Source organism: Triticum dicoccoides, chromosome 6A, assembly GCF_002162155.2.
Source record: "Triticum dicoccoides isolate Atlit2015 ecotype Zavitan chromosome 6A, WEW_v2.0, whole genome shotgun sequence".
NCBI classification, from domain to species: domain Eukaryota; kingdom Viridiplantae; phylum Streptophyta; class Magnoliopsida; order Poales; family Poaceae; genus Triticum; species Triticum dicoccoides.
Genome location: NC_041390.1, coordinates 43,999,933 through 44,007,100, shown reverse-complemented (window position 1 = coordinate 44,007,100; position 7,168 = coordinate 43,999,933). Strand labels below are relative to the sequence as shown.

The 7,168-nt window shown below is 48.7% G+C and overlaps 1 pseudogene; it reads right to left on the bottom strand.

Annotated features, from left to right (window-relative positions):
• Positions 1-3,515: 3,515 nt before the first annotated feature.
• LOC119315606 lies at positions 3,516-5,484 on the bottom strand (annotated as a pseudogene).
• Between the last annotated feature and the right edge of the window lie 1,684 nt (positions 5,485-7,168).

The window sequence follows — 7,168 nt, the reverse complement described above, 5'->3', positions numbered from 1 at the left end:
TGGTCGTTGTTGCAAGCGCACCCTTCACTTGCAACAGGGGCCAACATTTTTTGTCCTAGTTGGAAGTCTACATTCGACTCGCAACTTGGGCCCGATCTTTTTTTGTCCAAGTCACAAGTCCACCCTTGACTCGCAATTAGGGCCTGACATTTTTGTCTCAGTTGCAAGTCCACCCTTGACTCGCAAGTTCGGCCCATATTTTTTCCCAGTTTCAAGTCCACAGTTGACTTGCAACTAGAGCCCTACCTTTTTTGTCCCAGTTGCAAGTCTATCCTCGAGTCGCAACTGGGGTATGACGTTTTTTTCCTCAGTTGCAAGTCCACCCTCGACCCGTAACTGGGGCCCAATCTTTTTTTGTCCCAGTTGCAATCCCACCCTCGACTCGCAACTGGGCCCTGATATTTTTGTCCTAGTCGCAAGTCCACGCTCGATTCGCAACTGGGCCTGACCTTTTTCTGTCTCAATTGCGAGTCCAGTCTCGACTCACAATTGAGGTTTGGCATTTTTTTTGTCCCAATTGCATGTCCACCGCTAACTCACAACCGGGGCCAACCTTTTTTCTCCCACTTGCAACTCCTCCCTCTACCTGGAACTAGGGCCCGATCTTTCTTAGTCTCAATCTTAAGTCCACCCTCGACTCGCAACTTCAGTCTAACAAATTTTTTGAACATTCGTCAGTTTCATGAATGTGTAAAAATGAGACACATCCTTTTGAGTCATATCCTTTCGTATATCAGGCTAGTTTGTTCACCAATTCGAAAAATGTTCGTGTTAAAAGAAATTGTGTTGATCAATTCAAAAAATTTGCTTCAATTTTGTTTTACAATTTCAAAGATATTATCATTTTCAAGTTTTATTTACAAATTAAAAAAGTTCCAGAATTTTTATATTTTATTCACTAGTTTAAAAAATGTCCAGAAATTTTAAATATTGTTGCTGCTGGGCCCGATGGTTTTTCTGTCTCAGCTGCCCCACTTGCAAGCCCACCTCAACTTGCAACTGGGACTAACCTTTTTTCACATTATGTAAACATTTTTTTAATGTCACAAACATATTTTTGAAATGCTTGAACAACTTTTTAAAGGGAATTTTAAGATGTGTGTTTTTAGCTTTTTTTTTAGTCTGGTCCTATATAACTTTCTGGATCTGCATGTGGCCTGGCCATTTTGCATGGGCGTTTTGCATGTGGTTTCTGTCCATGTGCTTTGGGTCATTCTTTAACAAATGTTCACGTGTGTGCAAGAGAAGAAGGGACAACAGTAGTTTTTTAGGGCAAAGTTCCCGTGTAGAAGTACTATGTCCACTCGTACGTGCGTTGAACGGACCCAGCGTACAGTGCACCGGCGTGAAACACATTGTGATGGCTGGACTGATATCAACCAAAATAAACAAATAGACAAACAAGCCTTGTAATGCATACAAGGAAGCATTTGTCCCGAATGCCACTATATGCGTTTCCTGGAGAGCAACATTATCCTTGCCTTGAACATTATCCATCTACAACAGTTTGTTTTCATTGTGAACGCAATTTTTTTGAGAACATGAAGGTGAAAGTTCAGCAGAATACACAACTCGCCGACCTAGTTGTATGTCTACCCTCAACGTGCAAAACTTGCCCCGGCTCCTATCTAGTTGCATGTCCAAACCAAACTTGCAAGTTGCAACTCGCCGATACAGTTGCATGTCTAACCCCAACATGCAACTTGCCCATGCCCCTATCTTGTTCCATGTCCAAACCGAACACGCAAACCCACCCGACCCAGTTGAATGTCCAGCCCAAACATGCAATTCATGTCCGACCGAGTTGCATATCCACTCTCCGCATGCAACTCGTTCCCCAACCCAATACCCTATCTAGTTGTATTTATTTTTTGTAAATACATGTGAACTTTTGTAATATGCATTGTATATTTTTCTGTATATATGGGGAATGTTATTTTTAACACGCATTGAACATTTTTTCAAATACATGATGAATATTGTTTTTCAAATATAGGCCCGAGCAATTTTTAGAATACATGGTATTTTTTTTAATTTCCTTCTGATCATTTGTCTAAATGGTATGAATCTTAAAAAAACTTACGTGAACATTTATTTTACATTGCATAAACATTTATTCTAGAAAATGTCGTGATTTTTTTAAATGCATGAAGTTTCTTTACAAAATTGTCAGGAACAATACTTTGGATGTTAGGAAACTTTTCTTCATGGTATAATATATTTTTAACATGACAAACATTATTTTGAAATGCATGAACATTTTGTAAATGTCAAAATTTTTAAATGTTGCTAACACATTTTTATCGATTTTTTTGATTAAAATAATAATACACTCAATGTATTCGTATTTTTTTAATGTCTGAAATTTTCAAAAGTTTCCACACTTTAAAAAAATTCAGGGATTTTCAAATTTTGTTCGTGAAGAAATTGTTTGGAATACCAAATTTTGTTCTTTAAAAGAATGTTCGGAACTACAAAGTTTATTCACATTCTAAAAAGTCTGTTCAAAATTTTCAAATTGTTTGTGTTTTAGAAAATATTCGACATTATAAAATTATTCATAATTTGCAAAAAAGGTTTCAACAAATTGCAAGATTGTCACCACTTGGCATGAGTGATAAGCTATATAAAAAATTGCAAGATTGTCTTCTAATCTCGACGGCCTGCTATGTTCTTATATCTCCCGTCTTCCTAAATATCAATAATAGCTATTGGTTGGAGTGGCAGGAGCGTGTGCAGACTAGTGTGTGATTGCGAGTTCTAATCCTGTACGGCGCACCGCATCAGTTGCGTTTTATTTTGTCGCCCGAAGGAAAACGACAAATAAGAAAATGACGAGAAAATAAAATAAATAAGAACCTCTGCTGATGTCACAGCATTTCGCCTTTTCTTGGTAGTTTCCGTGTGTTTCACCGCAACAAATTCAGATTTTTGCTACCCGGGATACGGAAGTTATTTCTAGTATACTAGCGTTAATAATTAATAAGATGTCAAATAAATCTAAGGTACCATGGCCTCTTATCTTTTTGTGCATATAAGATCAGCCATCTGAGTGTGTTTACAAACGTTCTCCTATGAAACGAAACTGCGAAAGTTTCATGAAAAAAGAAAGTTTGTGGACAGTTTCTCTCGTTAGTCTATTCCTCGTTCAGCGTCAGTAAGTTTGTGCGTTCTGGCATGCAGAAACATTACAAATTGCCCCCTGTAAAACAGCTCTCCCTATGCCAGCAAGGTGAAATTCCATGTTCGAATGCAGAAAAGAAGCTACCAAACACCATTGACCATTCAAACATTTCAATCATCCTACCCAAGCATGATTCTTCAACATAAAAAAAAATTGCAACAATAATTTTGGTTCAAATTCGAAAAAAAAACTAATCATCAAGCAAAGCAAAGCTACTAGCTGTTCACAATTCTGAAGAAGCTAATCGAACACGACGAATTCTGAAGAAAAAGAAGCTAATCGAACACCACGAACATTCTAACTAAGCTGATGACAACCGGCAACTACTGATCTAGTCGTACATGGTCAGCTTCTGGTACTCCTCGCCCGCGATGGCCTGCATCATGATGGCCTCTGGGTTCACCACGCCGTCGTTCTGCAGGAAGATCTTGAGGAAGTTCTTGGAGAAGCCGCTCACCATGGCCACCCCCGGCTGCATCGACGTCACCGGCGTCGACTTGGAGTCGCGCAGGTTCCAGAAGATGATCTGCGGCACCACATCGCCGTACCCCGCGTCCCTGAACTTCTTGCAGATCACGTTGTAGTCAGTGTCCCAGGACCCGGACGATCGTCGCGATCCGTATCCGTAGTATCCACCCCCGCCGTGCCCCGACGCCTCATTGAACTCCATGTCGCTGTACACGAACACGGTCCTGATCATCTTCTCCGGCGCCAGCCGGGCGTTCACGGCCGTGCGGAGGATCTGGTCGAACACCGCCTGGAAGTTGGTGCTCATGTTCCATTGCATGCACTTAACGAAGGCCATCTTCTTGGCAAGGGTCTTGCCCTTGATCAGGTGGATCTCGGGGGTCGAGCTGAAGGTGATCACCTTGCCCGCCCATGGATCCTCGCTGAGCTCCGACGTGATGCTCCCGGACACGTCACAGACCGAGATGCAGTTGCGCAGCGACCCCTTGGAGCGGAGGTCGTCCACCATGCGGCGCCACTGGAGCTCTGACACATTGTCGTCCTCGCCGCGGTAGGCGGCCGCGGCGATCTCATGCGGCAGGAGCGCGCCCGCCAAGATCTTGGCCTTGCCGTCCTCCACGTCCTCGAGGTACTTGTCGAAGCGTGCCTCGTCGTGCTTCTTGAAAAGGAACTTGTAGCGCCGCATGCCACCGAGGCCACGCGGTTGTAGGGCAGCTCCGACCACCGCTGCGCGCTCATGTACACCTCAGGGAGCTCCAGGACCTTGCGCAGCGGCACGAGCACCTCACGGCGGAGGCTGCGGAGGGCCTGGTACGTGTAGTGGTCATCCGAGAGCTGGGCGAGCTCAGGGTCCGAGTCGCGCGGGAAGAGGCGGCGGGCGATCGCCTCGCAGAGCAGCGTGGTGCGGTCAAACGACGAGCCCGGCGTGGGGCACCACTTGGCGGCGAGCCCGATCTTCCTCTTCTTGCCTTTTGGGGCCAGCTGCTCGAGGTCCGAGGCAAGGAGCGCGGCGAAGAACTCGGCGACGGCGTCAAACAGGAATCGGTAGGCGCGGTCGCCGTAGTACGTCTCCAGCGACTGCACGGCGAGCTTGGCCACCTTGCGGACTTTCTTGGACATCCGCCGCGGCTTGATCGCCGTCTTTTCCGGATCAACCTCCATCGCCTCCGGCTTTGGCTCCTCGACCGCCACAGGGGCGGTCTCCACCTCCACGGGCTTGCCCTTGCCGAACTTGGAGAGGGCGGCCGAGAGGGAGTCGCCGAAGGTGGCCTTGGCCGGCTCGGGCGCCAGCTCGCGGGCGCGCTTCCGGCCGGCAAGCCTGGCGCGGAGGCCCTCCCGCTGCTGGGCCAGGGCCTTGGCCTTCCGTTGCAGGCGAGCGTCCTGGGGTGGTTCTCGTGCATCCAGAGCGCCGCGGCGTAGAAGCCCTCCTTGTCCGACTTGCCCGTGCCGCGCACGCCGCGGAGGTTGCAGGCGAGCTTGAGCGCCGTGAGCGCGTCGTGGGTCCAGGCGGCGGCGAGCAGGGAGCGCACGCGCTCGGGCGGCGTGTCGGGCACGACCTGGAAGAAGAAGTCGAGGCAGGGGTTGCCCGAGTTGGCGTACGTGGCGGAGCAGTTCTCCGTGAGCGCCCTCCGCGGCTTGAGCGCGGCCTTGATCTCCTCGGCCGACGGCGTGTTGAAGGCCGCGTCGAGGAGGTCGAGGAACGGGTGCGACGCGTCGGTGTCGTCACCGGCGGCGGCGGCGGTGGCCGCGGACGGGCGTGCGGCGCGGATGAGAGGAGGGCCGAGGAGGAGGCAAGGCGCCGCGGCGGCGGCGGGCTCTGTCTCCGTCGCCATGGCTGCTGCTGCGCTAGGGTTTCGGGGGATCGATCGGGCTCGGGGGAGAAGATCGGATGATCTGACGGGAGGAGGGAGGCAGGCGCAGATTCGTTTTGTTTCTTTGCGTTCGCATGGGCCTCTTGCTGCAAACCGACTTACCCCTGTCATTATGCGTGGTTTTTTTTTTGAGATTCGGGAACCTTTATTAAACAATAATCGTATCAGTTACAAGGAAGGGGAGTAAGAAATCAGGAGGTTTATCTCGCCACTCTCCGGAAAAATTTCCTCTGTAACTAGCCCGAGCAAGCCCATGCGCTGCCGCATTACCTTCCCGAGCACAATGAACAACAGTCGCCGTGCCGAACGTAATCAATAACTTTCGACAGTCATCAGTAACAACCGCCGCTGAAGCACGGTAATCTGATGGGTCAAGGATAGCTTGGACAATCTCTAGTGAGTCAGACTCTACTACCAGTGTTGAAATGCCCAGATTGTCAGGTAGGCGTAAGCCATTTGCGTTCGCATGGGCCTCTTGCTGCAAACCGACTTACCCCTGTCATTATGCGTGGTTTTTTTTTTGAGATTCGGCAACCTTTATTAAACAATAATCGTATCAGTTACAAGGAAGGGGAGTAAGAAATCAGGAGGTTTATCTCGCCACTCTCCGGAAAAATTTCCTCTGTAACTAGCCCGAGCAAGCCCATGCGCTGCCGCATTACCTTCCCGAGCACAATGAACAACAGTCGCCCTGCCGAACGTAATCAATAACTTTCGACAGTCATCAGTAACAACCGCCGCTGAAGCACGGTAATCTGATGGGTCAAGGATAGCTTGGACAATCTCTAGTGAGTCAGACTCTACTACCAGTGTTGAAATGCCCAGATTGTCAGGTAGGCGTAAGCCATCAAGTAGAGCAAGAGCCTCCATGGATGGTGCATCCATAGCATGCTGTTTATAATAACAACATCCTGCAATAAAAGCGCCCGTACAATCCCGAATTACTGCTCCTGTTGCTCCTGATCCCACATCAGCATGGTAACTTGCATCCACATTAAGCTTTAAGACCCTCATAGCAGGCCTCTCCCACCTCACTTTTCTGTTCTTTACCCTTGGTTTCATAGCGAGAGCATTAGCAACGATGCCCCGTATACTCATTGTTGTACGGACCGGGGTGCCACACTTCTCGTCATGGCTAATTTTCCGACGATCCCACCAAAGATACCAAGCTGCTACCATAATCATCTCAACTCCATTTGCAATCGGGATCCTTGCTTCTACCTCGAGGTCCTAACAGAGAAGCTTTTCTAAAATAACTGAACCTGACCTCTCTTGTGCTACAGCATTTTCAATGGTAGGTTTCAAACCGAGTTCCTCCCACACTTTCTTGGATCTGTCACATGTAAACACTAGTAGAAAAGGGGGCAACGGTCCAAGCCGGGTCAGCCCATTAGTCCCGGTTCAGTCTAGAACCGGGACCCATGGGGGCATTGGACCCGGTTCGTGAGCCCAGGGGGCCGGTCGGGCCACGTGGGCCATTGGTCCCGATTCGTCTGGACCTTTTGGTCCCGGTTGGTGGGATGAACCGGGGCCAATGGCCTCGCTCCTGGCCCACCACCATTGGTCCCGGTTGGTGGCATGAACCGGGACCAATGAGGTGCCTATATATACCCCCTCGCGTAAGAGCAGAGCACACTGCTCTGTT